The sequence below is a fragment of the Lepus europaeus genome, chromosome 3 (assembly GCF_033115175.1).
Source record: "Lepus europaeus isolate LE1 chromosome 3, mLepTim1.pri, whole genome shotgun sequence".
NCBI lineage: Eukaryota > Metazoa > Chordata > Mammalia > Lagomorpha > Leporidae > Lepus > Lepus europaeus.
Genome location: NC_084829.1, coordinates 81,132,447 through 81,144,046, shown reverse-complemented (window position 1 = coordinate 81,144,046; position 11,600 = coordinate 81,132,447). Strand labels below are relative to the sequence as shown.

General features: G+C 40.0%; 1 pseudogene; it reads right to left on the bottom strand.

Annotated features, from left to right (window-relative positions):
* Window positions 1-10,416: 10,416 nt before the first annotated feature.
* LOC133756984 (cyclin-G1-like) lies at window positions 10,417-11,287 on the bottom strand (annotated as a pseudogene).
* Between the last annotated feature and the right edge of the window lie 313 nt (window positions 11,288-11,600).

Genomic DNA, 11,600 nt, shown 5'->3' with positions numbered 1-11,600 from the left:
AAAAATTAAGCTTTTTATTTTCTTCATTTTCCTGAGAAAAATCTTAATAACTTTGCCACAAAAAAATCACAACAAATTAAATGAAATTCTGCATACAATTCTAAATGATTTTTTTAAAAAAGTCATTTTTTGTTTGTTTCTAAAGAGAACATGATCTCAGAGTTTCTCTGTATTTTTGCAGCCTTTCTCAGTCCATGACTAGATAATATGAGTTTAGTGAGGAAATTTAGGATAAAGGTAGGGGGAAAAAATCACTTGAAATAAGCCAGAAGCAGACTCATTTCTGTTTGGCTTTTTAGAAAATTATTTTCCTCATTAGCTCTTTGATTTTGGGGAAGAAAGCTGTCAGCAGAGAAAGTACACATTTCATTAAAGATGCTAGAAGCCCCTTCCTTCCTTCCTTCCTCCCTCTCTCCCTCTCTCCCTCCCTTTTTCATTTATTTATTTGAAAGGCAGAACTACAGATAGGAGAGACAAAGGTCTTCCATTCACTGGTTCACTCCACAAATGGCCACAATGGCTGGAGCCAAGCCAATCCAAAGCCAGGAGCCAAGAGCTTCTTCCAAGATTCCCACAAGTGTGCAGGGGCCCAAGAACTTGGGCCATCTTCTACTGCTCTCCCAAGCCATAAGCAAAGAGCTGGATCAGAAGAGGAGCAGCTGGGACATGAACTACTATGCCTACTATGCCACAGCACCTGCCCCATAGAAGCCTCTTTCTTTGAGCAAAACTAAAATGCAATCCAGACTTTCTTGCCATGTTGCCACCTAAGTGTGACCCATTCCTTGGTCCTTGTTTCTGCTGGTGTATTTTAAGTTTTTTTCTAACTAAAATTTAAAGCACATTGATGGGTAAAGTGGCTGTAAGAAGAAGAAATGAGTGATGGGATTGTAGGAAAGAAAAGAGATTATTTATGAGTTTATGGATCTTTGAAGTTAAATCCATAGGACTTCATTTTCATCAGCATTTTAGTTTTCTAGGGCTAGCAATTCAGAGTGCTGCAAACATGGAGTCTTGAAACAACAGACTTTCATTCTGTCATATTTCTGGAAGCCATAAGTCAGAAATCAGGTTGCAGCAAGGTTGGATCTGGAGGGCTCTCCAACCTCTTCTACTGGCCACCCACAATCTTTGACTTTCATTGGCTTGTAGGTGCATCTCACATCTGTCCTCACTGTTATCTGAAAATTGTCAGAATCAAATTGGAGTTAAGTGTATTGATACGAAAAGGAAGGAAGGAAGGAAACAAACAAGCTGGATGGTTATGAAGGAAGGGTTCCTGTATTTGAATGCCTGAAAATGGGTATCACCAAAGACTCTGCCTGAACCACGATCTTGCATAAAGGGCACTGCCACATAAAATTCTTCTGCAAGTACATCTTTCCCACAACTGCTCAACCTTGGGCTGGCATCATCTTTGTCATTCATTCTTGTGGCCGATGATTACGGTTTCAAACTATCTTATGCAACCCTATTCATTTTGCCTCTAAAAGCTTTCCCTTCCCTCATGGCCTTTGGATATATGCTCACAGACTACCATGACACGTTTATTCCCATGGCGATATTCTACCATTCCCAATAAAGTCATTCTTTGAAGAACCTCCCTCTGACTGTGTTTAAGGTTGACAGCTATAGGGTGTTCTTCCCTATATGTCTGTGTCTGTTTGACAGCCTCTAGAAATATCCTATCTGAAGCATCCAGTCTTACTATATATGATAAGAGGACAAAATTTAGGATGTTGGAATTTATGTAACTCAAATACTTGATCCCCAATTAGGAGAACCAATGCAGGATACCCACTTTGGAAGTTTTTGTATGTGACACACAAAACTTGGACCACTTACAGTGAAGTTCCATGATAAGATTTTTTGAAAAGTAATTTTTTGGATTTTGAAATACAGACTGAGTATTCCCTCACCAAAGTTCTTGAAAGTAGAAGTGTTTCTTTTGAATATTCATATTTGCCTATACATAATGAGACATCATTTCTTCATTTCTGTTTCAGATATGCCTTATGCACATAGTCTGAAGATAATTTTAAACAATGTTTTTAGTGTACCTGTGTATTGACTAAAACCTGTCATGTGAGGTCATGTGTGGAATTTTATACTTGTGATATAACATTGGCACTTAAAAACTTTTACACTTAGGAGCATTTTGGATTAGGGATGCTCCAAGCCCATAGTAACAAGAGAATTGCCTTATTTGCAGTTTCACTGAGATTGACCCCATTTGGTATTGCTCCCATCATCCTTGTAGGCAGTCCCAACCAAGGACACCTTACTGTGGATATTCACGTTAGAATAATCCAACCTTTTAACTAAGCAATCAAGCAAGCAGCTTTGAGAAAACAGAGTAGAGAGAAATAGTCAAACTGTTGTGGTTGATTCCTCCATTCTACCAGTTGAATTAAAAATATTAGGCCCTTAATTTGGGATTGTAAATATCATAAAACTGACAACTACGTGGTAATTGCTTTCACTTCCATAATTTTCCCTAACATAAAGAAAAATTTTAAGGATATAGCAAGTTTCAAAGAATTTTATTTTATATATTTTTAAACATTTATATATTTATTTGAAAGTCAGAGTTCACAGAGAGAGGAAAGGTAGAGAGAGAGAGAGAGAGAGAGAGAGAAAGATCTTCCATCTGCTGGTTCACTCCTCAATTGGCCACAATGGCCAGAGCTGTGCCGATCCAAAGCCAGGAGCCAGCAGCTTCTTCCGGGTCTCCCACGTGGGTGCAGGGGTCCAAGGACTTGGGCCATCCTCCATTGCTTTCCCAGGCCGCAGCAGAGAGCTGGATTGAAAGTGGAGCAGCCGGGACTCGAACCAGGATGCCGGCACCGCAGGCAGTAGCTTTTACCTGCTAAGCCACAGTGCTGGCCCCTCAAAGAATTTTTTTTTTAATTTATTTTTTATTTAGTAAATATAAATTTCCAAAGTACAGTTTATGGATTACAATGGCTTCCACCCCCCCATAATTTCCCTCCCACTTGCACCCCTCCCATCTCCCACTCCCTCTCCCATTCTATTCACATCAAGATTCATTTTCAATTATCTTTAAATACAGAAGATCAATTTAGTATATATTAAGTAAAGATTTCATCAGTTTGCACCCACACAGAAACACAAAGTGTAAAATACTGTTTCAGTACTAGTTATAGCATTACTTTACATTGGACAACACTTTAAGGACAGATCCCACATGAGATGTAAGTACACAGTGACTCCTGTTGTTGACTTAACAATTTGACACTCTTGTTTATGGCGTCAGTAATCTCCCTAGGCTTTAGTCATGAGTTGCCAAGGCTATGGAAGCCTTTTGAGTTCGCTGACTTTGATCTTATTCTGACAGGGTCACAGTCAAAGTGGAAGTTCTCTCTTCCCTTCAGAGAAAGGTACCTCCTTCTTTGATGGCCCCGTTCTTTCCACTGGGATCTCACTCGCAGAGATCTTTCATTTAGGTCGTCTTTTTTTTTTTTTTTTTTTTTGCCACAGTGTCTTGGCTTTCCATGCCTACAATACTCTCACCCCTCAAAGAATTTTAAAGTGACTATCATATATATCCCGCTGTTATCCTTTCACTATGAATGTTTTCTCATACATTTATCAATTGATCCAATCCTCTATTCTATCCATCCATCTTATTCTGAAGCATTTCAAAATAAATTATAGATATCAATACATATCTCCTAAAATATTTCAGTATGCATATCGTTAACTAGAGATTTCCACATCTTTTAAAGCTATTGAGTAGACCACATAAACTATGAGATATTTATGGAGGAATTTATAGCACCCCCATGAAGATAATTCCTTTCTTGTAAGTGTCCAGGTAGCATATTCCTTTCCCTGAGCATTTTAGTAAATATCTAAAATACAAGGAATAGGCATTTGGCCTAGCAGTTAAGATGTTGATTGAACTTTCACATGCCACATGCCATATCACAGTGCCTAGCTTAGAGTCCTGGCTCCTTTTTTTTAAGATTTTATTTATTTATTTGAAAGGCAGAGTTAGAGAGAAGAGAGATCTTTCATCCACTGGTTCCCTCTGCAAATGACCACAACAGCCAGGACTGGGCCAGGCCAAAGCCATGATCCAGGAGCTTCTTCTGGGTCTCCCACATGAGTGGCAGAGGCCTGAGTACTTGGGCCATCTTCTGGGGCTTTTTCACGTACGTTAGCAGGACTGGCTCTATTCTTAACTCCAACTTCTTGCTAATGCAGACTCTGGAAGGCATCGGGTAATGGCTAAAGTAGTTGGTTGCCTGCTACCCATGTGGGAGATCTGGATCGAGTTCCAAGCTCCAAGCTTTGGTTCAGCCCAGGCCCAGTCATTTCATATGGAGAGTGAACCAGTAGATGGTTAAAGTATAAGACAAGCACAGTTACACAGTCTATATTAAGATATTTTATAAATAGAATATCGGGCGATCCAAGATGGCTGAATAGGGCATAGGCTCTGGGATATGAAAAGAACAAAGGAAGAACCATGTTTCCAGGGGCCTGATGGAAATTTTCAGTGAAGAACTGAAAAAATTAGTGAAGGATCTATGGGATGAGAGGAGAGAAGACAGACAATGCTGCTGCTAGTCATGTGGCGCAGTCAGCTGCTGGCTGTGAGCTGCCATCATACCAGGACAAGGGAGGAAGAAATTGCTGTGTGCCTTGTGTGCCCCACTGCTTGAAGTTTTAGCTGAAAGGGAATTCCACAGTCACCATTGAATTTTACTGCAGCCTGGAGAGCTGACTGGGGTCTGAGCCACTTCCAGGTGTGGAGCAGAAACGCAGTCTTGCTTCTTTCCTCTCCCCTACTCCTGCAGAACGCCACACTTGGCAGCAAAAAGTCAGGCAGTACACCTCTGGTCTGCTCCTATCTGTATCAGAATCAGCATCAGGAGGTGACGCCATCTTCTTAAAAAGAAATAAGAGGAGATTGCAACAGCCTCAGTCACTGGTGATAGTGCTTGAGGGAGAACCTTGTGGAGCACATGGAGTCTGGCCTGGAGCTCTAGCTGGAAGCAGGGAAACCTGTGAAGGGAGAGCACATTGCCTGCTTGCCATCCCCCTCCACAAGGGCTCCCATCCAATAGAAGGGAAGAAGCTCCATTCTAAAAGGTGAGTATAGCCAGCTGCGACTTGTGCATGTGGGGCTCGGAGTCTTTATCTGAGGGATAAACCCACAGTCCCCATTGCTTTGAGTCTGGCCTGGAGGATTGGCAGAGGGCAAGATGTGCACTTAAGCCTGAGAGGCACTCTCCTCCCTCTATATCACTGGTGCCTGTATTGAAACTGCCAAGGTGGAACACCAGCACGCAGCTGGCTCTGGGAATGCCTCGGGTCTCTCCATGGATGGAGCAGCTCAGCCTCATGGGGCTGAGAGTGGATCCCCTGTTCCCTGTGACTGGGGGAGCCCTGCCTTCTATGATGGTGGTAATTTGGTGACTGCATGATAGGGCATGGAGTGTAACTAGGTCTCTGGGAAATCACTGGGTATAGCTTCAGAGGCTCAGAGTTCTCTGAGTGCCTGGGGTGGATCATTGCATAGGGTTCTGTGCTTACAATGAGGACTGCACAGATCCTTGGTATGGTTCTTACAAATGTGTGGCTAGGATTTATAGCCACTGTAGGCTCACCCTGGGCATTGCTCATCTTGGCAGAGAGGAAGTGAGGCAGTTGTCATACCAACTGATATGACCATATCCTCCCCACCACTGACAATTTAGGAAATACACCATACCCAGCGTGGGTGTCGGTCTCCTGAACCATACACAAGCACTGACCAGATCTCCCTGGGCCCACCCAGCACACACATCTGAATATCCACTGAAAGAGCAAACACTCCAGTAGTCACAGAAGCATATTTCAAAGATAAAATCCATCAGAGGAGAAAACCACAAATGCCTAAAAATAAATGTAGAAACATGAGAAACATGAACAATGAAGACAATATAACTCCCCCAAAGGTACACAGCAACACTGGAATATTAGAATGTTAAGACAAAGAGATTGATGAGATGCCTAAAAGGAAATTCAAAAGAATGATCATCAGATTACTCAAAAGCAATGAGAAGCAAATTCATGAGTTAAAGAAACTCATACAGGACATGGATGAAAAAATTTCCCATGAGACAGAGATATTAAAGAGAAATTAAATTAAAATACTAGAAATGAAGAATAAATATGTTTAAAAGAACTACAGTGGAAAGCCTTAACAACAGACTTGGTGAGGCAGAAGAAAGAACATGTGAACTGGAAGAAAAATCTTTGTAAATATCTCAGTCAGACCAAATAAGAGAGAGAGAGAGAGAGAGAGAGAGAGACAGAGAGAGAAGGAAAGAGAGAAAAGAAATTAGAAATCTAAAAACAGTATTCAAGATTTATGGGATATTATCAAATGACACAACATATGGGTCATAGAAGTTCATGAAGGTATGGAAATACAGAATGGATTAGAAGGTCTATTCAGTGAAATAATTACAGAAAACTTCCCTAATTTGGAGGAAGAAAGGGATATCCACATATAGGAGGCACACAGAACTCCTTACTGACATGACCAGAAAAAGATCTTCACCACAACACATTGAAGTCAAACTTTCAACAGAAAACATAAAGAAAAAATTCTAAAATGTGCACAAGAGAAATGCCAGTGAGGGGACGCTGCTACTCCTGGGGTACTGTGGAAGTGGAGAACCCACACCACTGCGATTTCCTGAACCTGAGACGCATGCTGATGCAGACGCACCTGCAGGACCTGAAGGAGGTAACGCACGATCTGCTTTACGAGGGCTACCGGGCCCGCTGTCTACAGAGCCTGGCCTGGCCTGGGACTCGAGCCAGCCGCAGTAAGCTTTCCCGCCAGAGCGCCACGGAAATCCCTCTGCCCATGCTGCCCCTGGCCAAGACGGAGAAGTTGATCTGCGAGAAGGACGAGGAGCTGTGCCGCATGCAGGAGATGCTGGCGAAGATGCAGGCCCAGATGCAGCAGAGCCAGGCTCTCTGAGGGTTCCCAACTAAACAGACAGCTGATTTCTCATCAGAAAACCTAAAGACTATAAGAGAATGGGGAGACATAGTCCAAATCTTAAAAAAAAAAAAAAAAAAACTCAGAATACTGTACTCTGCAAAACTTTCATTTATAAATGAGGGTAAAATAAAGGCATTCCATAACAAACAGAAATTAGAAGAATTTGTCACCACTCATCCAGGCTTATAAATGATGCCTAAGGATGTGCTACACACAAAAACACAGAAAGATACTCATCAATATGAAAGAATATGAAGGCAGAAAATCTCCTAGTAAAAGTATAATGGAAATCCAAAGCAATCAATAAGAGTATTTATGGGAAAATGATAGGGATAATTCATTACTTATCAATAATAACCTTGAATGTAAATTGATTAAATTCTCCAATTAAAAAACACAGATTGACCCAAAGGACTAAAAAACAAGATCCATGTATTTGCTGCCTGCAGGAAACACATCTCACCAACAAAGATACACACAGACTGAAAGTGAAAGGATGGACAAAGATACTCCATGCTAACAGAAATCAAGAAATGGGCATGTGTAGCCATTCTAAATATCAGACAAACTGGACTTTAACACAATAACTGGTAGAAGAGATGAAGAGGGCATTAGTAATGATTAAGGGATCAATTCAACAAAAAGATGTGGCTATAGTAAATGTATTTGCACCCAGTGTCACAGTACCTGGCTATTTAAAAGCATTGCTAATTGATTTAAAGGGAAACATAGACTCCAATACAATAATAATGGGGGAATTCAATGCCACCTTTTGATCAATGGACAAATAAGCTAGACAGAAAAACCAACAAAGAAGCAACAGAGATAATCTACACTGTGACCAAATGGACCTACTTGATATCTACAGAACATTTTATTCCATAGTTGCAGAATACTTCTTTTCATTGGTCATGGAACTTTCTCTAGGACAGGCCATATGCTAGACTATAAAGTAAGTCTTAACAAATTCAAAAAAATTAAAATCATGCCACATATCTTTCCTCACCACTAGGAATGGAGCTGGGAATTAACAACTTAAGAAACTTCAGAAAATATGCAAATACATGGAAATTCAACAACATGCTCCTGAATGAACAGTGGGCCATAGAAGAAATCAAAAGGGAAATAAAAGAAATCCTGTAATGAATGAAGATGACAATTCAACATATCAAATCCTATGGGATACAGCAAAAGCAGTGTTAAGAGGAAATTATACAGCAATTAGTTCTTACATTGATACATTGGAAAGGCATCAAATAAATGACTTAACAATGCATCTCAAGGACCTAGAAAAACAAGAATAAACCAAACCCAAAATTAGAAGGAAAAAAGAAATAATTAAAATTAGAGAATAAACAAAATTGAAACAAAAAAATGATACAAATGATCAATGAAATGAAGAACTGGTTTTTTGAAAAAATAAACAAAATTGATACACCACTGGCCCTATTAACCAAAAACGCAGGGAAAAGGCCCAAATTAATAAAATCAGAGATGAAAAAAAGAGATGTTACAATGTATACCACGTAAATAAAGAGTCATCATGAATTACTATAAATAGCTATTTGCCAACAAATTGAAAAATCTAGAGGAAATGGATAGATTTCTGGACACATAGAATATACCAAAATCGAGTTATGAAGACATAGAAAACCTCAATAGGCCAATAACCAAGACAGAGATTGAATAAATAATAATAACCAACCCAACAAAGTAAAGCACAGGACTAGATAGTTTCATTGCTGAATTCTACCAAACTTTTAAAGAAGAGCTAATTCTAATTCTTCTCAAACTACTCAAAACAATTGAAGGGAGAGAATCCTCCCAAACTTCTTATGAGGCCAGCATAACCTTAATTCCAAAGTCAGAAAAAGACACAACAAAAAAAGAGAACTATAGACCAATATCATTGATGAAAATACAGGCAAAAATCCTCAAGAAAATACTAACTAAGCAAATCCAGCAGTACATCTGAAAGATCATTCACCCGGACCAAATGGGACTTATCCCTGGTATGAAGGGATGGTTCAACATATGCAAATCAATAAACATGACACATCATTTTAACAAATTAAAGAATGGAAACCATGAGTATATCAAAAGATGCAGAGGAAGCATTTGATAAAATACAGCATCATTTTATGATTAAAAATCTTAAACAAATTGGATATAGAAGGAACAAAACATAATCAAGCCATGGCTGAGAATAAACTTGTAAGATCAGTACCATTCACAATAGCTATAAAAAGATTTAAATACCTTGGGAGAAATTTGACCAGGGAGGTGAAAGATCTCTATAATGAAAATTACAAAACATTAAAGATAGGATTAAAATAAAACACAAAAATTGGAAGACACTGCCATGTTCATAGATTGGAAGAACTAAATGTTAATTAAATTTTGAGTGGAAAAAGATAAATCATTATTACTAGCCAAGAAATTTAAATGGCAAGAATGTATATGCAATGACCCCACATTTACTTTTTTATGCATGTAACAACTTTCCAGAATTCCAGCAGTGCTAGTAACTACAGTCTTGACACCCTTGCAGTTTTCAGATACCCAGCATGGAGACTGATCTGCTATATCTTGCTGTTTCCTTAAATCTACCATCCAAGTTCATACTGATTTTTCTTGTAAGTAACATTCTCAAATTAGACCACATATAATCCAAAAGTTTTTTCCCATTGACCTACTCAGCTACTGTATCTTTAAATGAGCTACATGTTGGGTCTACATAGAGGAAGATTATGTGCAATAAGGAAATATGACTTTACTGCTATTTTTTAAACTTGGGCTGTTGAGGAAGATGCTTTTATTTATGCTTATTAATTAAATGACTAACATACATATCAGAGGTTAGATAATTGTTTATCCTTAGGGTACTGTAAATAGTAAATGTCTTCAAATAATCAGTGAAGTTACTCTCCCTATGCTATAGCAATTCCATTTTCTTTACTTTGGTGATAAATGATATTTTTTTTGACAGGCAGAGTTAGACAGTGAGAGAGAAGGAGAGAAAGTTCTTCCTTCTGTTGGTTCACCCCCCAAATGGCTGCAATGGCCAGTGCTGCGCCCATCTGAAGCCAGGAGCCAGGTGCTTCCTCCTGGTCTCCCATGCGGGTGTAGGGCCCAAGGACTTGGGCCATCCTCTACTGCACTCCCGGGCCACAGCAGAGCGCTGGACTGGAAGAAGAGTAACCGGGACAGAACTGACGTCCTGACCGGGACTAGAACCTGGTGTGCCGGCGCCACAGGCGGAGGATTAGCCTAGTGAGCCGTGGCGCCGGCCAATAAATGATATTTTAATTCTTCAATTTTAAAGAAAATTATAGCACTGGATAATTGCCTCTATATAGAGAATAACAATGATCCAAATTCACCAATTAAGGAACCACTGCAGGAATGATTGGAAGGTACGTTATTCTGTAGTAACTATGCTTCAACTGCCATGCAGTATGCCCAGAAACAATCCATTTCAACTTCTGAACATTTGATTTGGAACACTTGCTTGATGAATAGTCTGTTAAATGCTTGGATACAAGCTTTTGCCAGAAGGGCAAATCTCCGCAATTTACCTTGGAATGTTTCTGAAAACATTCTGCTCCTCTTGTTAACTCTACACACTTCTGTGCTTGGCTCTCCAATGCAATGATAGACAGTGCCAACACAGAAGGCTTTGCTTAGAAAATAAGATCTTGTAGAAATGTGCCCAAAGTCCAGCTTCCATTCTTTCAAAATTAAGGCTATTTCTCCTTTGAAATGGCAAGTTCTCTTGAATGAGTGAACAACAGAGTTGCAGAAACTGAAAAGCAACAGTAGCTTTGACTTTCCAACACACTTTCTCAAATACAATGCATTCCATTTTCATCGAGTTTGAAACCAGGCACCTGTACTGACTTATTTGGATCAATTCACTTGGGACATTTCTTTCCTCCTCTATTGATTTTACAGTCAAATCAAAGCAGCTGAGATGGACACATCCAAGGTGCTTGGGCTGTAACTTCATTTTAGGCAGGAATCTGTCAGGGAAATTCACAGCTAGAGAACGTGTCGGTTGAAGCTAAAACACTTAGACTAAGAAGCTCTTTTCCTTCGAAGTCTCTCAGTCATGCAGTCATTCTGAGGCCATCATCATGTGTAGACTCCATTGGTCTACAGCTGCAGACCTCTGGCTGACATCTAGACTCCTGTTCCAACAGTGTTCAGCTTTTATAGCAGTCTCTGAGAGTCTGCTGTTGTCAGTACTTCTATCATATTGGCAGTGGCTGCAGCTCCTCAGTAGTAACCTCCCTTACCTCCCTTACCCTCTCATCTCCCTTACCAGACCTGCTCTCATCTCACCCAACTACATCAGATTGCAGAGGCCTTCGAAGGGACTCACAGATGAGAGGGGGAGGTCTGGAGAGGGGGCACCATCCTGAGTAGAGGTCTCCACAGTGCTGAGAGATGACACTGCCCTCCTCAGAGTTAGCTCAGAGCCCTAGAAGAGCTAATATAACTACAATGTCATACTCCTGAAAACATTTTACAGATTCAACATGACCCCAATCAAAATAAAAAATACATT